The sequence below is a fragment of the Penaeus monodon genome, unplaced genomic scaffold (genome assembly GCF_015228065.2).
Source record: "Penaeus monodon isolate SGIC_2016 unplaced genomic scaffold, NSTDA_Pmon_1 PmonScaffold_3049, whole genome shotgun sequence".
Lineage (NCBI taxonomy): Eukaryota > Metazoa > Arthropoda > Malacostraca > Decapoda > Penaeidae > Penaeus > Penaeus monodon.
The window spans coordinates 1-26,544 of record NW_023657734.1 but is presented as its reverse complement, the minus strand read 5'-3'; the positions used below and the strand labels follow the sequence as shown (position 1 = coordinate 26,544).

At 37.1% G+C, this 26,544-nt stretch overlaps 3 non-coding genes across 3 annotated transcripts; all 3 read right to left on the bottom strand.

Moving 5' to 3' along the window:
• Window positions 1–17,886: 17,886 nt before the first annotated feature.
• Trnaa-agc lies at window positions 17,887–17,959 on the bottom strand. The gene has a single exon. It is a non-coding gene; the product is annotated as a tRNA-Ala (tRNA).
• A 1,805-nt stretch (window positions 17,960–19,764) lies between these two features.
• Trnaa-agc lies at window positions 19,765–19,837 on the bottom strand. Its single transcript has one exon. It is a non-coding gene; the product is annotated as a tRNA-Ala (tRNA).
• Window positions 19,838–26,023: 6,186 nt separating this feature from the next.
• On the bottom strand, window positions 26,024–26,096 carry Trnaa-agc. The gene has a single exon. It is a non-coding gene; the product is annotated as a tRNA-Ala (tRNA).
• Between the last annotated feature and the right edge of the window lie 448 nt (window positions 26,097–26,544).

The following is a 26,544-nucleotide window of genomic DNA, read 5'->3' as shown; positions in this document are numbered from 1 at the left end:
TTTTTCCAATTTTTCGTTTGTTTTTTTTAAGGGTTTTTCATATAAAAGCTTTTAAATTTTAAAAAAGCTTTCGGCCGGGTTTGGTTTTTTTCCTTTAAAACCCCCCTCTTTTTTTTTTTTTAACCCCTCCTTTCCTTTCCCCTTCCCCCCCGCCTCCCCCTGAAGTGGAATAAAAGGGGATCCGAAATTGTTGTTCGTTTTAATAAATCTATTTTTGCGCTTTGTGGTTTTTCTACAGAGTATAAAACACGTTAAGTTTCTTCTTTTGAATAATACCGGGGAAGAGTAAAAAACGCATCCGGCAGGGGAGTTCTGGTCCTAAGGGTAGGGGAGCCACCTTTTGCCACTATTGTCCCAAATCCACTTCAAACCCAATGACCACCGCTAGGGTCCCATCAGGCATAAATAGAAATGTGGCAGAGGGGGGACTCTTTAACTTGACGGGCAGCCTTTCTGGGGATAGTGTCTCGATAATATCTGCGTTTTTTCCCTTGTATTTAGGACAGACTCTCAGGAAAGGCCCTCGGGCCCCGGGGAAACAGACTGCTTTAAAAGAAGAGAGGATCATGGAGGAAGTGGATGCAGGAAAGGACTGGTAGGGACAAAGCCAGAAGAATATATACATACAAATAGGGACACTATGTTGAAAATAAAGCGTATACAACAATATACATATACTATTTTTATTTTATCTCTATATACATATATCATATATTTTTTATCTTTGTATGTGTAATAATACTTGTAAATACTTTTTTTATATATAGTATGATATGTATTATATATATATATATATATATAAATATATATATATATGCATAATTTTATATATATATATATTATTAATATACAGCATAGAATACAATTATAAGGTACACAACAAACATATACATATAGGGTGTGTTATATGTGTAATAATTTTTTATAACAGAAAAACAGTATGTAGCTGAGTTTGTTTTCCCTGTTATTAAAGGTTTTTAGCGAAAATGGATGAAAATTTTCCTCATTTTCGTAAGATGATTAGCAGACCTATAATTTTTGCCCAAGATAACATTTTTTAAACTAGAATTTTTATGTTTTTTTATCCCTCAGCTTTTAAAAAATTAACTAAGCAATATATTTCAAAAAATACAAAATTCATGTACACCGTAGCCCACACGAAATATCCGGGAATCGCATTTAAATGATCAATTAGAAAAGAAGGAAAAACCCTCGTTCCATCGTTTCTCAACATATTACCCCCGCAAGATATTTCAAAAAAAAAAAGATATTGTTACGCCCAAACCCCCTCGTCTCTCTGCCACCAACACAAGGGAGGCTAGGCAGACGGCGTGCTATCACAGGGGCATGAAAAACTGAACAGCTCCAAAGGCACCCAGCACCACAACGTCCCCGAACACCCGGAGGGAAAACGCCAAGTGGGCGAGGGAGGGACGAAATACACACAAAATGACAGTCTTTCCTTTTTAACACAAGTTTTACCCGTACATTTTCTTAGGCACAATACTGGGGGAAACCCCGCATGTCACCGACCCATACAAATTATAACAGGGCAACACAAAGTTAATCAGGTCACAAGGGCACACACAGGTCTTCACAGGGCAGCACCCAACCGCATCTCTCGGCTTGTTCCTCCGCTCCCCCGCCACAGCCCGCTGCGTCATGTTTTCTAGGTCCCTTCATTTAACACATGCCCCGGTTTTTTTTCATATTAACACATGTTTCGCACAGAGACAAAGACCCACTGGCCCTAGCAATATAATATCAATAAACATTAAAATCCATAGTACGTTTTTTTTTTTTTGAAAAATTTTTTTTTTTTTTGGGGAAAAAAAAACAAATAAAAACTTTTTTTTAAAACTTTTTTTGGGAAAAAACAAAAAAACTTAAAAAAATTTTGAAAATATTTTTTTTTACCCCTTTTTTAAAAATTTGTATTTTTGAAAAAATTTTTTTAAAAAAAATATAAGATAATATTAATTAAAAAAAAAAAATTTTTTAAATATTAAAAAAAAAATTTTAAAGGGGGGGGGGGGGGGGGGGGGGGGGGGGGGGGGGGGGGGGGGGGGGGGGGGGGGGGGGGGGGGGGGGGGGGGGGGGGGGGGGGCCCCCCCCCCCCCCCCCCCCCCCCCCCCCCCCCCCCCCCCCCCCCCCCCCCCCCCCCCCCCCCCCCCCCCCCCCCCCCCCCCCCCCCCCCCCCCCCCCCCCCCCCCCCCCCCCCCCCATATTTTTAAATTTAAATAATATGAAAAAATTATTCCAAAATAAAACCCCCATTTTAAAAGGGGTTTGAAAAAAAGAAAAATTTATTAAATCCAAAAATCCCGAATTACCCGTTTTTTCTTTTATTTGATTCAAAAATATTTCCCCCTTTTCATTTTTTTACGCCTTTTAAAATTCCTAAAATAACAAAAAGCTAAAATTTTATAGTAATGTTTTTAAAAAATACTAAAAATTGTATAAAAAACAGGCCCAGATAAAACCCGGGAATATAAAATGTTTTTTCAAAAAAAAAATTTCTCTTTCTAAAACCAAAAAAATTACTCAAAAATTTTGGGGGAAAAATATAATATTGTTTACCCCGACCGCCTCGTCTCTCTGCCACCAACAAAGGAGGCAAGGCAGACGGCGCTTTTTACAGGGTCGTGAACACTGAACAGCTCCAAGAGGCACCGAGCCCCACAGGTCCCAGGAAACACCAGGGGGGGAAACCCAGGGGCGGGGGCAGGGCACAAAATAAAACACAAATACAGGTTTCCTTTTTTTTACACAATTTTTTTTACCGAAACATTTTTAAGGACAATACGGGGGGGAAACCACATGTACATGCCGATCAGTTAACAGGGCAAAAAAAAGTTATCGGGTCAAAGGGCACACACGGGTCTTCACAGGACAGCCCCCAACCCGCTCTTGGCTTTTTTCCCCCGCCCCCCGTCACAGCCAGGGGCGTCATGTTTGCCCAGGTCCCTTCATGTTAACACATTTTTTCGCACAGAGACAAAGACCCACGGCGTAGCCTACCCCCCCCTTTAAGAGAGGGACCCGTTGCTGCATATCTAAACCTAAAAAACAAAATACAAAAAAAAATTTCAATTAAAACATTCTCAGAAACAAAAAAATTTTTCATCAGGCGGTTTTCTTCGCTCTCGCTGGGGTCGTCTGGGAGGTGTGGGCGGGGTAGACTCATGTTCACCCATTGAGTCTTTGCATCGCCTCACCGTCAAATGTCGTCCTCATCCGGTCAGGTCTGCCCCCCCTCTCGCCGCTACTGGGGCTAACGTTCTTTTTCACCAGGGCCCCCAGGAGTAGTTTCCGGGCCCATGGTAACGCCAAGCCGGTGCGCCAAGTCTCGAAGTCAGGCAAGGGCCCCCAAAACCCAACCAACCTCCCTCCCCGACGATTTCTGGATCCCCTTCCTCAAAAGGAGTTTTCACCGCTGGCCCCTCGGCCTTTTTGGAGAAGTTGCTCAACATGTAACTAACCCCTCCCGGGTTTTCAACAAGGCTCCGCCAACCCGCGCCACAGCCAGCTGCGGGTTTTTAAAATGGGCTCCACGGGCCCTCTACCCCACGCAACTTTTGAAGCGACACCGGATTTAGACTCTTTTCCTGGGGGAAAGGGCAGCGCTCAGCCTAATATTTGACACCCAACCCGGGAAAGAAAGGGGGCAATTTCCCCTTTGCCCCCTCCCCAGCTTCCGTCCAAGCACACAGCCTTACTCGGGTAGGTGTCAAGGCCCAGAAAACAGTGCTTGTCCAGATGGCCAATACCCCGGCAGCCGCTGCACCGGTGCCCACCCAATAGAGCCCCCCACGGCCCCTTGAGCTGCACCAATGCCCCGTGACCCCCACACAGTCTCTGTGGGCTCTGAAGCGCATAGTGGCCAAATATCGGGCCCATGGGTCTTTAGCCCCAGTGTAACTGTGGGGGCAGGTTCCCATCTTAGCCCCACCTGCATCGTGTGGTTCGCCCGCTTACCCAAGTGGGGGCCCCGGAAACCAGGGCGGTGGGTTTCGCCCCCTTTTCCCCGCCTGCCAAAATTTCCCCCTGTACCACTTCCTTAGCCCTTAGGGGCATGCACTCGGATGGGACCAACCGCCACAGCCTTCAGCATGCGGAAGGGATCAGAATCCGTCCGGTTTAAGGAGGTTCTCGCTCCCTGACAGACTACGTCTGTGCCCTCCTCCCGCAGCCCCAACAAAAAACCTTTGGGAAATCTCGGGCTCACCCCCTCAATGCTTTTTCTCCCCTTTTGTTCCGGGCCCGGAGTCAGGGGGGCTGAGCAGCTGGCCCCACCCCTGTTTCCTTCAGGGAAAGGGCCCGAACTCCAAGGCCCCGCCAGCCCACCGAGTCCCCGGGGGCCTGCTTTACGAGATTTGCAGTGTGGTTGAAAGCGTCAAAAGAAATGGGCCAGGACCAAATCTCTTCGGAGCCCCAGGGTACGACTCCTTTCCCGCGCTCCACATCCTGCGCCAGCTGGGACAGTTTTTCGCCACGCCCACGGTCCCCTTCTTAAGGGGCCCGTATACCTCGGCCTGGGGGTGGTGCCCGAAAAGGGGTTTCAAAACCTGCACGCTGGTAAGAGGCGTTGGGATGCCGGGAGATGCCCCAAACACTTCCACGCGGGGGCCCCTTTGCGCTGTTTCCAGCGCAGGGCCTTTTCTTCCGGTCCAGCCCTGGGCAGATGCCAGATTTCAATTGGGCAAAAATGCCCCCCAGGCCACCTTCCCGTCGTACTCAGCGGCTACGCCTCACAAAATGTCTGGGGCCCAGGGGCTGCGGGGTGGAGAACCCGGCCCTGCCCCCGGGGGGGAGGAAGGGGGGGAGGGGGGCAACGAGGCGGGTTGCCGGGTCCGAGTTTTCGCCCCCTATACCCCAAAGGGGGCGGTTCCATGGGTCCCACCTTCTGAGCGACCACTGGCTTCGACACGAGCTGCGAGGCCCGGGGGTTTTTTTGCCACAGACCCCAGGCAGACCCCAGTAAATCTGACATTGGCACTGTTGCCAGAACCCGTCTGCCTTTTGCTTGCAAGTTTACCTCTGACGCCCCCTTTTCCCCCTTCACTTCCCCCCTCAGGCCCCCAACCCCGCCCTTTAGAGTCTCCCCCTCCCCCATCAGTTACTCTCAGCTGTTGCAGGCCTTGTCGGTGACTGTGAGTTTCCCCTTCAAGATCAAGATTGCTCTGTAGCCCTCAGAAGTCGGGAGAAGTTCCTCGCCTTCCTTGCCTGCTCTCGCGAGATGGTGCGCCCCGCTCGTGTGCCCTCGTGCTGTCTTTGCCCTTTTTGCCATTTCCTCCCTCATACCCGGGCCCGCATGGCAGTGATAGGTCCATCTGCTCGGCTTCACCTCCCTCTGCCGCCCAGTCATAGCCTCCCTCCCTCATGGGTGCCGCCCTCTTGGGGCAGATAAATCGGCGCTCTCATGATCAAATATCCAAATCCCCCTTTGACACCAATTGTTACGCCGACCGCCCGTCTCTCTGCACCAACCAAGGGAGGCAAGGGAGACGGCTTTTATTCACAGGGGTGAACAAACAGCTCCCCAAAGGCACCGGCACCCAGCGTCCCAGAACACCAGGAAAACCCAGTGGCGAGGCAGGGACGAAAAAAAACCAAAAAGAAGTTTTCCTTTATTTACACAAGTTTTTACCGTAACTTTTCTTAGGGACAAACGGGGGGAAAACCCGCATTTCACACCCGATACAATTTAACAGGGGAACACAAAAAATTATTTAGGTCACAAGGGACACACGAGGTCTTCACAGGAGCAGCACCCAACCCTCTCTTTTGGGTTTCTCCCCTCCCCCCTCACAGCCAGCGCGTATGTTTTGCCCAGGTCCCTTCAGTTAACACATGTTCGCACAGAGCAAAGACCCCCTGGGGTAGCAATATAATATAATTAAACATTTAAATGATCTGAATGGGAAAACCTTATGTAATCCACAAAACCCATTATTAACAGTTAATTCTATTTGTTTTTTTAAAAAACCCTTTTTTAAAAAAGTTGAAAACTCTGCGATTTCGAAGGCGGGGCTTTTCAATTATCAATATTATTCTTTAAAAATTCCGGGTTTTAGTTTTCCTTAACTGGGGTTATCCTCATTCCTTTTCATTGGTTTTTCCCCTGTGGAATTTATAAATTTCATCCGCCTTTTCTTTTATCCCCCCTTCCCTTTTGTTCACCCCGAAAATAATCCAGGAGGCTCAAAGTCCGTTTTAATATACAAAAATGATAAAAAATAATAAGGTGAATTTTAATGGTTTTTTATAATCATTTATAAATATTGTTTTATAACCAAAAAAAAAGTATGCAAATATGGAAATTAATTTTTAATTAAAAAAAAATTTTATTATTAAAAATGAGAGAAAAAATAGAGAAAGAATGAAAATTAGGAAACTAGAAAAAAATAGAGAGGAGAGAGAGAGAAATTATGGTATAAGAGATATAGGTATAGAGATAGATCATGGATAAAGATATGATTATACATATACAGAGAGAGAGAATGAAATGAGACGACGGGGAAGAAAAAAGAAAAGATAAAGACCAAGTGAGGGCAAAAAAAAATGTCAGTGAAAAATGAGAGCTGAAGGAAGTGAGAGAGGGAGAAAGAGAAAGAGATGAGATAAGTGAGTTGAGAGAATGAGAAAAATGAGAGAAAGAGGAGAAAAAAAATAAGAAATGCAGAGCTCACCAAGCACGCTGGACAAATATGCATGTGTTAGACAAGCGGAGACTAAGAGCTACAGGAACTACAGGAAGATATTTGTCAAAAAATACACACAAATCCATCGTGCACCCGTAGTCCTACAGCTGAAATATCCGGGAATCGTCACTGAATATGATTAATCCTAGAAAAAAAATCCATTATTCTCTCAACAAAATTACTTAAAGGAAGATATTTGTCAAAAGAAATAAATAGATAAATTAAATAAACATTAAAAAATCATAGTACGCCCGTAGTCTCCAACCTGAAAATATCCGGGAATCGTGCTCTGAATACGATTAATCTAACACAAAATTCTCTTTCATTGATCTCTTCCTCTTCGTTCTGTCTTTTATACCTTCTCTTCGGCATGGAAAAACTTAAATTGGAGATGCGGGGTATCGACCCGTACCTCTACATGCTTAAGCGAGCGCTCTACACTGAGCTACATCCCTATAACGTGTGAGTATTAAGAAAGTGTTCTCGTGGGGGAGGGATTAAGTGTTGGACGACGTCGTAGAAAACGGGACTTTCGAAAATGACCTAAAACCATTTGTGTAACATCTAAAATCACATCATGTGCAAAATTTTTACTTCCAAATGAATAATCCTACGATTTCAAAACTTGTTTCAGAAAATGAAAAAAAACACCTTTCACGTCTAAATCTAAAATATCTTTCCGAATTAGGCTGTTTTCTCTTGCTATGACCTACTGACTTCAAAAATTATCTCTTCATTTTATCTTTACGCCTTTTTAAAGAAATATTACTCGAAAATACAACAGTCGAAAAGCTCCGAATATGGCCCTCATAGCAAGTGTTTTTTAATAATCAATATATAAAGCTTGTATAAAAGCGAGTCCCAGATACAGGACCGAACATAAAATGGCCTCTTTTCAATATTTTATTTCATTATCGTCTCTGCAGTCAACCGAACTGAAGCAATGTAGCTGCAAAATATTAGAGCAAGCAATATTAATATGAATAATATATGTAGAAACATATTAAATAATACTGAGGAGGGTTTTTTTTTTTTTATAAAGCCAATATGGGTATGTACACTACTTCATTATTAACAGAATTAACTTATACTATTGTTTAAAAGAAGCTTTATAAAACTATCCCCGATAATGAACCGCGATTTCTGCCAGCCAAGTGGCGGTGACTTATTCCATTATCATATTGTATTACTATAACATGATATCCAGGGTTCGTGTTAGTTTTCCTTAATGGTGTATGCCAGTCCATTCTCTTTTCTATTGGTTTCGTGTGTGTTTCTTGTATTCCTTCGTTGCTCTACTCACTATAAAGCATGTATAAAAGCGAGTCCCGATACAAGACGCGAATATAAATTGGTTCTTTTCAGTAATCTATTTTTTATTACTTATCTCTTTGCAGTCAACCTGAACTGAAGCAAGTAGCTGCAAAATATTAGGGGAACAATATAATATGAATAATAATTAAAATCATTTAAATAATACTGAGGAGGGGTTTTATAAAGCTTATATTGGTATATCCACTACTTCCATTATTAACAGAATAACTATAGCTATCTGTTTAAGAGCTTTATAAAGACGATGGAATAATCATCTGCGATTTCTACCAAGTCGTGACTTATTCCAATTATATTGTTATTACTATTAACATGATATCCAGGGTTCGTGTAGTTTTCCTTAACTGGTGTATGCCAGTCCATTCTCTTTTCTGTGTGTGTGTGTGTAAGTTTCATATAATCTTATTTACAGCTCGCAGTTATCCTTACTCTCTTTTATAAACCCTCCTCTCTCTTGCCTTCACACCTGAAGATGGAATCCAGGAGGATCTCGAAATTGTTGTCTCGTTTTTAATAAATCTAGTTTGTGCATTGCGAGTTTTCTACAATCGTATCAACAACTTGTCATCATATATATATATATATATATATCATATATAAATATATAATATATCACTCCTGAGAATGAGTATAAAACTGCATCCGGCAGTGGAGTTCTGGTCCTGAGGAGTGTGGGAGCCACCTCTTAGCCACTATTGCTCCCAGATACACTTCGACCCAGAGTGGACCACCTGCTAGGTCCCATCTATGGCATGAATAGAAATATGGGCAGAGGGGGAATCTTTAGCCTTGACTGGACAATCTTCTAGTTATATTGTCTCAATAAAAACACCGTCAGGGAAGGCAACGGGAAAACTACCCTGACTGATCTTTCTCTTGTATTTATGGCAGACGTCTTAGGAAACGGCCCTCAGCCCCGTGGAAAAGACTGCATTTACAGATAAGACAGGCTCATGGTGAAAATGGACGCATATAATATAATATATAATATATATATATATAATATATATATATATATAACAAGTATAGTGTATTTGTATATGTGTACATATATACATGTATATACTTATGTGTATATATACGTATGTATATATGTATTCATATATATATATGCATATATATAAATGGATATATACATGTATATATGTACATATACAAACATATATACAAATATATATATATGCATATATAAGTATATATACATATATATGTATATATATACAGATGTTATAGATGGACTAATTAGTACTATAATTAGTTGCACTGATAAGTTTTTTTTTATTTAAATGATACTCGTTTATTATATATTCTTCATTTCGGTATTCCTCATATATTAGTATCTAATAGGTGTCGAGGTGACTGGCATAATACTTAAACTAGCAACTAGTAAAAGGTTTCGGAATCCGAATCGACCTATGTTCCGGTGGCTGATCGAGCTCACTCCTTGGCTGACTCCGACCGCACCGCACCGGTTTTCAGTCAGCCCTCCGCCAGATTGTACAGTTTTGCTTGTCTCTGCCTATGGTCACTCTCGGCTAATATTTTAGTGAGTTTTTATAATTCTAGGATTTTTAGGTTGGGAGAGGTTTGTGTTTTTTTTTCTAATCTATATAATGTATTTAATGTAATAAAAAAAAAAAAAAAATAGCGAATATATTACTTTTCACCATGTGTTTTTTTTTTTACCCGGACAAAAGTTTGAATTTGCTATGGGCACCAGAAAAATTACCCTAGATTTAAATTTGGGCCATAAAACAGATAATGCATCAGTATAGATGCGTGTTTATAAAATATTATAATATATATATATATATATATAATATATATGTGCTGTGTATGTAAAATAAATATTTAAACATTTGTATGTACAGATAATAGATAATATTATAATATATTATATAAATTATATTATATATATATATGCAATTGGTTTTTATATTGATGTTGTTCTGTCTATCACCGAAATACCCGGGGAAATCGCTTCTGAACCCACAAAAAATTCTCTCTTCCTTTTCGTTCTGTCTTTTTTCCTTCTTTCGGCTAAAAATACTTAAATTTGGAGATGGGGGTTCGATCCCGTACCCTCACATGAAAGCGAGCGCCTACCACTTGAGTACATCCCTTATAAAGTGCTCGGTACTTACAGAAAGTTTTTGTGAGGAGGATTAAAGTTTGGATGGCGTCATAGAAAAGGGGACTTTCGAGGATGACCAAACCATTTTTTTAACTTTAAATCACATCAAAAATTTTTCCAAATGAAAAACCTCGATTTTCAAAACTTTCTCTCAGAAAACTAAAAAAACCCCTTTTCCCGTCTAAATCAAAACATTTTTCCAAATTAGGTGTTTTTTCCCCTTTGCTGTGACTTCCTGACTTCAAAAATCATTTCCCTTTTATTTTTCTTCTAGCTTTATAGAATATCACTAAAATAAAAACAGTCAACAGCTCCGAATAGGGCCCCTCATGTAAGTGTTTTAAAAATCACTAAAAAGTTTGCAAAAAAGCGAGCCCAGGTAAGGGGACGCGAATATAAAATTTTTTTTTCAAAAATCTTTTTTTTTTTAAATTATCCTTTGCAGTCAACCTGAACTGAAGCAATGTAGCTGCAAAATTTTAGGGGAAAAATTTAAAATATGAATAATAATAAAATCATTTAAAAGGATACTGAGGATGGGGTTTTATAAACCCTATATTGGTATACCCCTATTTCCCTTTTTAACAAAATTTAACTATAGCTTTTTTAAAAACTTTATAAAAACGATTGAAAATCATTGCGTTTTCCCAATGCGTGACTTTTTCCCAAATACATATTTTATTATATTAACTGATGTCCAGGGTTCGTTATTTTCCCTTTAAAAACTGGTGATGCCCCCATTCTTTTTTCTATGGTTCGTGTGTAGTTCTTAAAAGCTTTTTTACAGCTCGCAGTTATCCTTATTTCCCTTTTATAAACCCTCCTCCCTTTTCGCCTTCACCGAATTGGAACCCAGGAGGATCTCGAAATTGTCTCTTTTAATATACAAGTGCATAACATATATATACATCATTATGGTATATGTATAGGTTTGTATTTTATACAAAGTAATACAATATGTGTTATATTACAAAAAATTGTAGATATATATGATATATTATAAATATATATATATATATATATATATTATTATAACTATATGCAACGTATATTTATTATTCTAAAATAGAGAGAAAAAGAAAAAGAATGAAATTAGAAATAGAAAAATAAGAGAGGGAAAAGGGGAGAGAGAAAATTATGTATATTAGATATAGGATAGAGATAGATATGGATAAAGATATAGATTAACATATTAAGAGAGAAGAAGAAATGGAGAGGGGGAAAAAAAAAGAGAAAGATAAGACAAATGAGGGAAAAAAAAAAAGTGGAAAAAAAAAGAGAGAGAGAGAAGTGAGAGGGGGAAAAAGAGAAAGAGATGAATAAGGAGTGAGGAATGAAAAAAATGAGAGAAAGGAGAAAAAAATAAGAAATCCCAAAAACACACCAAGCACGCTGGCCCAAATCTGCATGGTTAGAAAGCGGAGACTAAGAGAGCTCGCCTCTGCTTGTCTGGTTTCTTGCCTCGAAATAAATAAAAAAATATATATTTTGCCTTTCCTCAGACCTGGTTGCACTGTATTTGATTTTAAATACCGGTGTTTAAAATTTGAGTGACAAAATACCACTATGTTTTTGAGCTTTTTTGGTGATTAAATTTTTTTTTGCGAAAAAGAGGAAAGGTTTTCTCTTTGCGTAATTAGGGTTTGAGTAGCCTATAATTATAAATAACATTTTTTAAGTAAAATTTAAATTAAATTTTTTTTTATTCTTCAGTCTTTAAAAAAAAAAAAAACTACGGGAAGTTTTTGTAAAAAAAATACACACAAATCCATCGGCCCCCTAGTCCACGCTGAAAAACCCGGGAATCGTCACTGAATATGTTAAACCCTAGAAAAAAAACCATTATTCTCTCACAAAATTATTTAAAGGAAGATATTTGTCAAAAAAATAAAAGATAAATAAAAAAAAACATTAAAACCCAATACCCCCGTAGTCCCCACCTGAAATACCCGGGAATGCCCTGAATACGATTAACCCCACACAAAATCTCTTTCATTATTCCCTTTCGTTCTGTCTTTATACTTCTCTTCGGCAAAAAATACTTTAATTGGGATGGGGGTACGATCCCCGTCCCTCTCACATGCTAAGCGGCGCTCTACCATTGAGCACATCCCTTTAAAACGTGCTGGTATTTAGAAAAAAGTGTCTCGGGGGGAGGGTTTAAGTTTTGGGACGGGTCGTAGAAAACGGGACTTGCGGGGATGCCCAAAACCATTCGTTTAACATCAAATAAATATGTGAAAATTTTTACTTCCAAATAAATAACCTCGATTTTCACAATTTGTTCTCAGAAAATGAAAACCCCTTTTTCCGATAAATCTAAAATATCTCAGAATTTAGGCTGTTTCTCCTTGCTATGACCTCGCTTAAAAATTATCATTTTCCATTTTATTTTCACCCCTTTTTAAAATCCATCACTCAAAAAATACAACAGCAAACAGCTCCAAATTGGCCCTCATAAGTTTTTTGTAAAAGACGCGAATATAAAGGCTTTTTTAAAATATTTTTTTTAATTTATCTCTCTGCAGTCAACCCAAACTGAAGCAATGTAGCTGAAAAATATTGAGCAAGAAATAAATATAAATAATATATGTAAAACTTTTAAAAATAATACTGAGGAGGGTTTTTTTATAAAGCCAATAGGGTATGTACATATTTCCCTTTATTAACAAAATTTAACTTAGCTTTTGTTTAAAAAGAAGCTTTAAAAAACGATCGAATAATGGCCCGCGATTTCTGCAGCCAAGTGCTGCTTTTTTCCCAAATTATAATTGTTTCTATTAACATGTGTCCAGGGTTCGTGATTTTTCCCTTAACTGGTGTAGCCAGTCCTTTCTTTTTTCTATTGGTTTTTGTGTGTTGTAAGTTTTATTAAGTTTTTTAAAACTGCAGTTATCCTTACTCTTTTTAAAAAACCCTCCTCTCTCTTTGCCTTCACCCTAAGAGGAATCCAGGAGGACTCGAAATTTTTGTCACGTTTTAATGAATTAGTTCTTTTTAATACTATATATGTTATGCCATATATATTTTAAATACAAATGATAGCATATATACATACATATTTTTTATGTAGTATATATATGTGTTTGTATGTTATATTTTAACATAAATATACATATATAGGGGTTCAATATAGAAAACATATGTATGATATAAGTATCTTTTTTAATATATTATACAGTATATGCATACGTTTTCTGGTCTATTTTTCTAAAAATTAGAAAATTAAAAAATAGAGGGGGGAAAGAGAGGGGAAAAATTTGTGTGTATATAGATAGATATGGGATAGATATAGATAGGGGTAAAGAATAGATATATACATATATACAGAGAGAATAAATGAGAGAAGGAAGAAAAAAAAGGAAAGATAAGGCAAATGAGGAGAAAAAAAAGGGTAGGAAAAAAAATGAGAGAGGGTAGAGGGAAAAGAGGGGAAAGAAAAAGAGAGAAGAGAGAGGAAAAAGAATAAAAAAAACGATAAAATGCAAAGACACCAGTACCGGGACAAAATCTGTTTGTTTTTGACAAGGGGAGTTAAGAGAGCATCGCCTCTTCTTTGGGTTTCTTGCCTCAAATAATATATATAATATACATTAATATACCATTGCTAGTTCCTCAGACCTGGTTAACTGTACTCGTTTTTTCCCGGTGATTTTATTCGAGTGAAGAAATACCATTGTATGCTGATTTGTTTTGTGTTTTTATTAAAGGTTTTTAGCGAAAATAAGGAAAGTTTCTTCATTGCGTAATTATGAGTTGAGCAACCTAAATTACTAAATAACATTTTTAAAATAAATTATTTAAAATTCTTTTTTCTCTTTAGTCTTTCAATAAAACTAAATACAGCAAGATATTTTTCAAAAAATACACACAGATTTTCGTACACCCCCTAGTCCCCCACTAAAATCCGGGGAAACGCCACTGAAAATGAAATTTTCCTAGAAAAAAATTATTCCCTATTCTCTCACCCAAAATTCTTTCCAGCAAAAATTTGTCAAAGCAATAAAAAGATAAAAAAACTTTAAAAATTTTAGTACGCCCATGTCTCCCCCGTGAAATACCGGGAATCGCCTCTGAATATGTTAAACCCCCACAAAAATTTTCTTTCATTCTCTCCCCCTTCTTTTTGTCCTTTTACCTTCTCTTTGGGATGAAATACTTTAAATTGGAGATGCGGGGGATCGATCCCCGTACCTCTCACATGCTAAGCGAGCATCTACTACTTTAGCTAATCCCCCTTTTAAATGGGAGTGCTTGAGAAAATGTCTCGCGAGAAACATCATGGGTCCTTTAAGTGGCACCCGGGAAAGGGGTCATAGAAAAAGTGAGCCTCTTCGTAAAATGAAAAGATTTTTATGTCTGCTGGGTAGTTTTTGTGCATGTTTTAAAATTGGGGAAATAGATGCCATTTTTTTCATAAATTTCTACCTTAAAATTTAAGGGTTTTGAAAAATCATTTTAAAAAATCTAATGTTGTTTTTTTTGTTAAACTTTTTTGATCATATCAAACGTCTTTATGTTATTTCATGTAGCGGGGAGAGGGAGAGAAGAGAAAGAGCAAAAAAAAAAGGAAGAGACAAGAGAGGGGACTGTGAAAGGGGGGGGTGAGAAAAAACATATTTTGAAGTTTATGTAAATTGCAATTTTAAAAATATGTAGTATGTGTAGTGGTGTACATATATGAGAAATGATAGATGATGTCATAATTCCATATCAGAGAGAGAGGGAATGACAAAATAGAGAGAGAGGGGGAGGTGACAAACGGAGAAAAAAAAGGTGAGAGGGGGCGAGATGCATGTGGGGGAGTGAAAAAAAGCAACGTCCCTAAGTTTTAAACCCCATTTATTTTTAGCGTTTAGTTTGGGTATTCGTGGCCACGTAATAATGTTTAAATATTTTTTAAAAGTACGTAGGTACAAGGTAGAGGAAAATTTAAATAAAATTTCTTAAGGTCTACTTAGCCTGACACAAATTAATTAGAATAATAATAATAAAATAATAATAATAATAAAAGAGTTTTTGGGAAAAAAGAAGCCAGTTCCTCAACTGTATATTTCGATTTGTCGTACCGACAAATTTTTTTTTTGTTTTTTTTTTTTTTGAAATCCCCGCAGTATGTTGAGTTTCTTTGCAATAAAGGTGATTCGAGCCTTTCTGAGGTACCCATAACTGTAATCCCAAGTGACAGTTCTTACGTTGAATTTTCTTTAATGATCCATCCCTTCCACTTTCAAAAAAATTTTCTCCAGCAAAATATCTTCAAAAGCCTTGCACAGAAAATCATGTACACCTAGCCCCCAATGAAAAAAATTTGAAAAACGCTCAAAAAATAAACCCCTTTAAAAAGGGAGAAGTAGAATGTTTATTCCTCATTCTTTCAAAAAAATTACCTACAGCAAATATTTTTCAAAAAACACATAAAAATCCATAGTATGACGTAGCCCCCCCTATATCCAGGGAAACGCCTTTTAATATGATCAATTCTAAAAAATAAATTAATCTTGGAGATGCGGGTACGATCCCCGTACCTCTCACATGCTAAGCGAGCGCTCTACCCTTTAGCTCATCCCTTTAATGTGTCGTCTTTCAGAAAGTGTCTCGAAGGAGGAATAATGTTGGACGGCGTCGTAGAAAAGGGACTTTCGAGGTAACAAACCATTCTGTTTAACTTTTAAAACAATCACGTGCAAAATTCTACTTCCAAAGAAAAATCCTCGTTTCCAAAAAGTGTTTCAGAAAAAAAAAATCCAAAATATCTTTTCCCATTTGGCTCGTTTTTCCTTGCTGTATTGCGCTTTCAAAATTTCTTTCGCCCTTTTCCCTTTTTTTTCTCGCCTTTTAAAAAAATCCTCGAAAATCAAAAGTCAAACAGCTTTAATGGGCCCCCATAGCAAGTGTTTTTTAAAAAACACTATAAAGCTTTTATAGGAGCAGTCCCCGTAAGGACCGGAAAATAAAAGGGTTTTTCAATATTTTTTTTTTAATTATCTATTGCAGTCAGCCCGAATAAACAATGTAGCGCAAAAATTAAGCAAGAAAACAATAGAATAAAAATATGTAGAAAAAAAAATTAAATAATATGAGGAGGGTTTTTTTTTTAAGCCAATATGGTAGTACACTACTTCCTTTTTACAGAATTACTATAGCTATTTGTTTTAAAAAAAAAGCTTTATAAAACAATTGAATACTGAAAACCCCGCTTCTGCCGCCCAGTGCGTGACTTTTCCAATTATCTTATTGTTATTACTACCCAACTGAGTCGGGTTTGTGTAGTTTTTCCCTTTAATGGGGTATGCCTCCATTCTCTTTTTTATTGATTTATATGATGTAAGTTTATATAAGCTTTTTACAGCTCGCAGTTATCCTCTCTTTTAAAAAAAATCCCCTTTCCCTTTGCCGTCCCACCTGAAGATGGAATCCAGGAGGATCTCGAAATTGTTGTCTCGTTTTAATAAATCTACTTTTGGGGATTGTGTTTTTTCTACCAGATACAACACGTTAGAATTTTCATTCATGTGTTATTTTACTGGGGAAAAGAGTATAAACTGCATCCGGAGTGGAGTTCTGGTCCCGATGAGTATGGAGCACCCTTAGCCACTATTGCTCCCAGATTTTTTTCGAACCCGGTGTACCACCTTCTAGGGTCCCATCATGGAAAAAATAGAAATATGGGTGGTTCGGGGGGAATCTTTAGCCTTTACTGGCAGTCCTTCTAGGGATAGGGTTCTCGATAAAAAAAACCCCTTTAGGGAAGGCAACGGGAAACACCCCCGGGTGATCTTTTCCTTGATTTATGGGAGACTTCTCAGGGAAAGCCCTCAGCCCCGTGGAAAAGACTGCATTAACAGAGAAGAGAGGATCATGGAAGAAGTGGATGCAGGAAAGGACCTGTCGTAGGACAAAGCACTAGAAGAATATATACATACATATACATATGACATGTATGTGTGAATATTAATGCATATACACACATATACATATAGATATGTTTATTTATTCATCTCTATATACATATATACATATATGTATATGCATTTGTATATGTGTACATATATAAATGTATATACGTATGTGTATATATACGTATGTATATGTATTCATATATATATATATATATATATATGCATATATAGAGATATAGATATACATTTATATATGTACACACAAATGCTTATACATGTGTGTGTATATGTATATATACATATATATATGCAGACATACCAGTATGTATGCTGAGTATGTTTCGTGTTGTTATTAAAGGTTTTTAGGTAAAATGGGTGAAAGTTTTCTCTAATTTGCGTACGAGTTGAGCAGACCTATAATTATTGCCTAAGATAATTTTTTTAAGATAGAATTATTTAAAATGTTTTCTCTCTCTCTCTCTCTTCAGTCTTTCAATGAAATTAACTACAGCAAGATATTCGTAAAAAAAATACACAGAAATTCATCGTACACCCGTAGTCCCACAGCTGAAATATCCGGGAATCGCCATTGAATATGATCAATCCTAGAAAAGAAGAAAACAAACAAGATATTTGTCAAAAATAAATATATATATTAATAAACATTAAAATCCATACTACGCCCGTAGTCTCCCACCTGAAATATCCGGGAATCGCCTCTGAATATGATTAATCCCATACAAAATTCTCTTTCATTCTCTCTTCCTCTTCGTTCTGTCTTTATTCCTTCTCTTCGGCATGAAATACTTTAAATTGGAGATGCGGGGTATCGATCCCCGTACCTCTCACATGCTAAGCGAGCGCTCTACCACTTGAGCTACATCCCCTTATAAAGTGCTCAGTACTTACAGAAAGTGCCTCGTGAGGAGGGATTGTGTTGGACGGCGTCGTAGAAAACGGGACTTTCGAGGATGAACTAAACCATTCCGTTTAACATTTAAATCACATCATGTACAAAAAATTACTTCCAAATGAATAATCCTCCATTTTCAAAACGTGTTCTCAGAAACCTAAGAAAACACCTTTCACGCCTAAATCCAAAACATCTTTCCGAATTAGCCCGATTTCTCCTTGCTGTGACTTCCTGACTTCAAAATTATCATTCTCGCCTTTTCATTTTATCTTCTACGCCTTTTATAGAATATCACTCGCAAATACAACAGTCAAACAGCTCCGAATATGGCCCTCATAGCAAGTGTTTTGTAATAATCACTAAAAAGCTTGTATAAAACCGAGTCCCAGATACAGGACGCGAATATAAAATGGCTTTTTCAATAATCTATCTTTATTTAATTATCTCTTTGCAGTCAACCTGAACTGAAGCAATGTAGCTGCAAAATATTAGGGGAACAAATATAATATGAATAATAATTAATATAATTTAAATAATACTGAGGAGGGGGTTTTATAAAACCCATATTGGTATATCCACTACTTCCATTATTAACAGAATTAACTCTAGCTATTTGTTTAAGAAGCTTTATAAAAACGATTGAATAATCATCTGAGATTTCTGCCAAGAGCGTGACTTATTCCAATTATCATATTGTTATTACTACCAACATGATGTCCAGGGTTCGTGTAGTTTTCCTAACTGGTGTATGCCAGTCCATTATCTTTTCTATTGGTTTCGTGTGTGTGTGTGTAAGTCATTTAAGCTTATTTACAGCTCGCAGTTATCCTTACTCTCTTTTATAAACCCTACTCTCTCTTCGCCATCACACCTGAATATGGAATCCAGGAGGATCTCGAGATTGTTGTCTCGTCTTAAATAAATCTAGTTGTGCACTGTGGTTTTTCTACCATAGTTAACTACCTGACTGATCTTTCTCTTGTATTTATGGCAGACATCTCAGGAAACAGCCCTCAGCCCGTGGAAAAGACTGCGTTAACAGAGAAGAGAGGCCGTGGAGAAAATGGACGCATATATATATATAAGTATATGTATTTGTATATGTGTACATATATACATGTATATACTTATGTGTATATATACGTATGTATATATGTATTCATATATATATATATGAATATATAGATATGTACATGTATATATGTACATATACAAAAACATACATATATGTGTACATGTATGTATATATATATGTACATAAGTATATATATATAATACATATATACAAATATATATATATAATACATATTTAAGTATATATATACATATATATGTATATATACGTACATATGTATATATATACAGATGTTATAGATGGACTAATTAGTACTATAATTAGTTGCATTGATAAGTTTTTGTCTATTCAATGTACTCGTTTATTATATATATCTTTATGGGCACCAGATGATACCCTAGACTTTAAATGGGCCATAACAACAGATATATGCATAAAGTATAGATGCTTGTTTTTATGAAAATATATGTGCATGTGCATGTATATATAAGTATATATACATTATATATATACAGATAGATAATATATATATGCATATATGCGTGTGCGTGTGTGTTTATGTATGTATGTATCTATCTGTCTATCACCTGAAATATCCGGGAATCGCCTCTGAATATGATTAATCCCACACAAAATTCTCTTTCATTTTCTCTTCCTCTTCGTTCTGTCCTTATTCCTTCTCTTCGGCATGAAATACTTTAAATTGGAAATGCGGGGTATCGATCCCCGTACCTCTCACATGCTAAGCGAGCGCTCTACCACTTGAGCTACATCCCCTTAAAAAGTGCTCAGTACTTACAGAAAGTGTCTCGTGAGGAGGGATTAAGTGTTGGACGGCGTCATAGAAAACGGGACTTTCCAGGATGCCTAAACCATTCTGTTTAACATTTAAATCACATGTGCAAAAATTTTACTTCCAAATGAATAATCCTCGATTTTCAAAACTTGTTCTCAGAAAATTGGAAAATACCTTGCACGTCTAAATCTAAAATATCTTTCAGAATTAAGCTCGTTTTCTCCTTGCTATGACCTACTGACTTCAAAATTATCATTCTCTCATTTTATCTTCTACGCCTTTTAAAGAATATCACTCGAAAATACAACAGTCAAACAGCTCCGAATATGGCCCTCATAGCAAGTGTTTTGTAATAATCACTATAAAGCTTATAAAAGCGAGTCCCAGATACAGGACGCGAATATAAAATGGCTCTTTTAATAATATTTTTGTTTACTTATCTCTCTGCAATCAACCTGAACTGAAGCAATGTAGCTGCAAAATATTAGAGCAAGAATATAATATGAATAAAATATGTAGAAATAAATTAAACAATACTGAGGAGGGTTTTTTTTATAAAGCCAATATTGGTATGTACACTACTTCCATTATTAACAGATATATAGCTATTTCTTTAAAAGAAGCTTTATAAAAACGATCGCCCTTTCTGCCGCCAATGTGCGTGACTTATTCCAATTATCATATTGTTATTACTATTAACATGATGTCCAGGGCTCTCGTACTTTCCTTAACTGGTGTATGTCAGTCCATTCTCTTTTCTATTGTTTTCGTGTATGTGTAAGTTCATATAAGCTTATTTACAGCTAGCAGTTAAACTTACTCTCTTTTATAAACCCTCCTCACCCCTTCGCTCACACCTGAAGATGGAATCCAGGAGGATCTCGAAATTGTTGTCTCGTTTTAATAAATTATTTTCTCGTATTTATATACATATATATGTATATGCCTATATATATGTACATATACAAATGCATATACAATATATACATACTGCTACGCCAGTGGGTCTTTGTCTCTGTGCGAAACATGTGTTAACATGAAAAGGATGACCTGGGCATGTGTTAACATGAAGGGACCTGGGCAAACATGACGCAGCTGGCTGTGAGCGGAGGAGCGGAGGAACAAGCGAAGAGACGCGGTTGGGTGCTGCTCCTGTGAAGACCTCGTGTGTGCCCTTGTGACCTGATATATACTTTGTGTTGCCCTGTTATAAGCTGTATCGTGCAGTGTGACATGTTGGTGTCCCCCTGTATTGTGCCTATAGAAAAATGTACGGGTAAATAACTTGTGTAAATAAAGGAAAGACTGTAACTTTGTGTTTATTTCGTGCCCTGCCTCGCCATTTGGCGTTTCCCCTCCTGGTGTTCTGGGACGCTGTGGTGCTCGGTGCCTCTTGGAGCTGTTCAGTGTTCACTACCCTGTGAATAGCACGCCGTCTGCCTAGCCTGCCTTGTGTTGGTGGCAGAGAGACGAGGCGGCCGGCGTAACAATACATATATGTGTATATATGTATATATATGTGTGTGTGTTTGTATAAATATATATACATGAGTATATACATATATATGTGTACATATATACAAATAAATATGTATGCATATATGTATATATGTATATATTATACAGATATATGCATACAGTATATGTGTGTGTCTATTACTCTAAAATGAGAGAAAATAGAAAAAGAAATTAGAAAAATAAGGGAGGAGAAATTATGTTTACATTGATAGATATAGATATGGATAAAGATATAGATATATACATATATACAGAGAGAGAATGAAATGAGAGAGAGGAAGAGAAAAAGAGAAAGATAAGGCAGATGAGGGAGAAAAAAAGTGAGAGAAATGAGAGATGAGAGAAGGGAGAAAGAAAAAGATAGATGAGAGAAGTGAGTGAGGGAGAGAATGAGAAAAATGAGAGAAAGGTGAGAAAAAAGAGATAAGGAATCCAAAGCACACCAAGCACGCTGAACAAATCTGCTTGTGTTAGACAAGCGGAGATTAAAAGCAGCATCACCTCTGCTCTGCCTGGTTTCTTGCCTCGTAAAAAATAAGCAAATAAATGAACACAGAAAAAAAATAATAAAAAAAAAAAGATAAAGAAACAGAATATACATATACATCTATATGTACCATTGCTAGTTCCTCAGCACTTATTGATTTGTATTTCGATTTTACAATACCAGTGATATTATTTGAGTGACAGAATACCAGTATGTATGTTGAGTTTGTTAGTATTATTTAAAATGTTTTTCATCTCTTCAGTCTTTCAATGAAATTAACTACAGCAAGATATTTGAAAAAAAAAATAATTCCACTATTCTGTCACAAAATTACTTCCAGCAAAACATTTGTCAAAATAGATAAATAAATAAATAAATAAATAAATAAACGTTAAAATCCATAGTACGCCCGTAGTCTCCCACCTGAAATATCCGGGAATCGCCTCTGAATATGATTAATCCCACACAAAATTCTCTTTCATTCTCTCTTCCTCTTCGTTCTGTCCTTATTCCTTCTTTTCGGCATGAAATACTTTAAATTGGAGATGCGGGTATCGATCCCGTACCTCTCACATGCTAAGCGAGCGCTCTACCACTTGAGCTACATCCCCTTATAAAGTGCTCAGTACTTACTGAAAGTGTCTCGTGAGGATGGGATTAAGTGTTGGACGGCGTCGTAGAAACGGGACTTTCCAGGATGAACTAAACCATTCCGTTAACATTTAAATCACATGTGCAAACATTTTACTTCCAAATGAATAATCCTCGATTTTAAAAACTTGTTTCTCAGAAAATTGGAAAACACCCTCGTCTAAATCTAAAAATATCTTCAGAATTAGGCTCGTTTTCTCCTTGCTGTGACCTACTGACTTCAAAATTATCATTCTCTCATTTCATCTACGCCTTTTAAAGAATTCACTCGAAAATACAACAGTCAAACAGCTCCGATATGGCCCTCATAGCAAGGGTTTTTTTAATAATCACTATAAAGCTTGTATAAAAGCGAGTCCCAGATACAGGACGCGAATATAAAATGGCTCCTTTTAATAATATTTTTGTTTACTTATCTCTCTGCAATCAACCTGAACTGAAGCAATGTAGCTGCAAAATATTAGAGCAAGAAATATAATATGAATAATATATGTAGAAATAAATTAAATAATACTGAGGAGGGTTTTTTATAAAGCCAATATTGGTATGTACACTACTTCCATTATTAACAGAAATAAATATAGCCATTTGTTTAAAAAGAAGCTTTATAAAAACGATTACCCTTTCTGCCGCCAAGTGTGTGACTTATTCCAATTATCATATTGTTATTACTATTAACATGATGACCAGGGCTCTCGTACTTTTCCTTAACTGGTGGATGCCAGTCCATTCTCTTTTCTATTGGTTTCGTGTGTGTAAGTTCATATAAGCTTATTTACAGCTAGCAGTTAAACTTACTCTCTTTTATAAGCCCCCCTCACCCCTTCGCCTTCACACCTGAAGATGGAATCCAGGAGGATCTCGTAATTGTTGTCTCGTTTTAATAAATTATTGTCTCGTATTTATATACATATATATGTATATGCCTATATATATATGTACATATACAAATACATATACATATATATATACATACATATGTGTATATATGTATATATATGTGTTTGTGTATATATATATACATAAGTATATACATATATATGTGTACATATATACAAATAAATATGTATGCATATATGTATATATGTATATATTGCTACGCCAGTGGGTCTTTGTCTCTGTGCAAAACATGTGTTAACATGAAAAGGATGACCTGGGCATGTGTTAACATGAAGGGACCTGGGCAAACATGACGCAGCTGGATGTGAGCAGAGGAGCGGAGGAACAAGCCAGGAGAGACGCTGTTGGGTGGTGCTCCTGTGAAGACCTCGTGTGTGCCCTTGTGACCTGATATAAACTTTGTGTTGCCCTGTTATAAGCTGTATCGTGCATTGTGACATGCTGGTGTCCCCCCTGTATTGTGCCTATAGAAAAGTGTACGGGTAAATAACTTGTGTAAATAAAGGAAAGACTGTCATTTTGTGTTTATTTCGTGCCCTGCCTCCCCACTTGGTGTTCTGGGACGCTGTGGTGCTCGGTGCCTCTTGGAGCTGTTCAGTGTTCACGATCCTGTGGATAACAGCCGTCTGACTAGCCTGCCTTGTGTTGGTGGCAGAGAGACGAGGCGGCCGGCGTAACAATATTATACAGATATAAAGCATACAGTATATGTGTGTCTATTATTCTAAAATGAGAGAGAGAAAATAGAGAAAGAAAATGAAATTAGAAAATTAGAAAAATAAGGAAGAGAGGAGAAAATTATGCATATATAGATAGATATAGATATGGATAAAGATATAGATATATACATATATACAGAGAGAGAATGAAATGAGAGAGAGGAAGAGAAAAAGAGAAAGATAAGGCAAGATGAGAGAAGTGAGCGAGAGAGAGAATGAGAAAAATGAGAGAAAGATGAGAAAAAAGAGATAAGAAATCCAAAGCACACCAAGCACGCTGGACAAATCTGCTTGTGTTAGACAAGCGGAGATTAAAAGCAGCATCGCCTCTGCTGTCTGGTTTCTTGCCTTGTAAAAAAATAAACAAATAAATAAAAACACAGATTTTTTTTTAATAAAAGATAAGGAACAGAATTAATATATATATAGATATGTACCATTGCTAGTTCCTCAGACTTTATTGTACTGTATTTCGATTTTACAATACCGGTGATATTATTTGAGTGACAGAAATACCAGTATGTATGCTGAGTTTGTTAGAATTATTTAAAATGTTTTTTTATCTCTTCAGTCTTTCAATTAATTAACTACAGCAAGATATTTGAAAAAAAAAACATTCCATTATTCTCTCAACAAATTACTTCAGGAAGATATTTGTCAAAACAAATAAATAGTAAATAAAAAACATTAAAATCCATAGTACGCCGTAGTCTCCCACATGAAATATCCGGGAATCGCCTCTGATATGATTAATCCCACACAAAATTCTCTTTCATTCTCTCTTCGTTCTATCCTTATTCCTTCTCTTCGGCATGAAATACTTTAAATTGGAGATGGCGGTATCGATCCCCGTACCTCTCACATGCTAAGCGAGCGCTCTACCACTTGAGCTACATCCCCTTATAATGTGCTCAGTACTTACAGAAAGTGTCTCGTAAGGAGGGATTAAGTGTTGGACGGCGTCGTAGAAAACGGGACTTTCGAGGATAACCTAAACCATTCTGTTTAACATTTAAATCACATCATGTGCAAAATCTTTACTTCCAAATGAATAATCCTCGATTTTCAAAATTTGTTCTCATAAATTTAAAAACACCTTTTACGTCTAATCCAAAATATCTTTCAGAATTAGGCTCGTTTCTCCTTCTTATGTGACCTACTGGCTTCAAATTATCATTCTCGCCTTTTCAGTTTATCTTCTACGCCTTTTATAGAATATCACTCGAAAATACAAGTCAAACAGCTCCGAATATGGTCCTCATAGCAAGTGTTTTGTAATAATCACTATAAAGCTGTGGAATTCATGTCGAACAGATTGTGAGTAGAAACAACGAAGGGAAGTACAGAGAAAACACACGAATATGCCGAAGGCCTTTTCGCATTTATTGCTTCATCAGGCATATAAGACTAGAGCTACATAGAGGTATATATTCAAGTACTAGGCGGTCAGGTCACGTCGGTAATCAGGTGTGCGACGACCTTGGCTAGTTCGTGGTTCCCTGTTGCGGTGTTCAAGTTGTTAGTTGTGTGTATAAACGCCGGCTGCGAGGCCTAGTATTTGTATATATACCTCTATGTAGCTCTAGTCTTATATGCCCTGATGAAGCAATAAATGCGAAAAGGCTTTCGGCATATTCGTGTGTGCATGTGTATGTATATATAAATATATATACATTATGTATGTACAGATAGATAGATAATATATATATATATATATATATATAATATATATATATATATTTATATGCATATATGTGTGTGTTTATATGTGTATGTATGTATCTGTCTATCACCTGAAATATCCGGGAAATCGCTTCTGAATCCCACACAAAATTCTCTCTTCCTCTTCGTTCTGTCTTTATTCCTTCTCTTCGGCATGAAATACATTCAATTGGAGATGCGGGGTATCGATCCCCGTACCTCTCACATGCTAAGCGAGCGCTCTACCACTTGAGCTACATCCCCTTATAAAGTGCTCAGTACTTACAGAAAGTGTCTCGTGAGGAGGGATTAAGTGTTGGACGGCGTCGTAGAAAACGGGACTTTCGAAGATGAACAAACCATTCCGTTTAACATTTAAATCACATCATGTGCAAAAATTTTACTTCCAAATGAATAATCCTCGATTTTCAAAACTTGTTCTTAGAAAAATAGAAAAACACCTTTTACGTCTCAATCTAAAATATCTTTCCGAATTAGGCTCGTTTTTTCCTTGCTATGACCTACTGACTTCAAAATTATCATTCTCTCACTTTATCTTCTACACCTTTTAAAGAATATCACTCGAAAATACAACAGTCAAACAACGAATATGGCCCTCATAACAAGTGTTTTCTAATAATCACTATAAAGCTTGTATAAAATAGTTACAGGTACAGGAGCAATAAAAGTTTTTTCAAATGTTTTTTTTTTT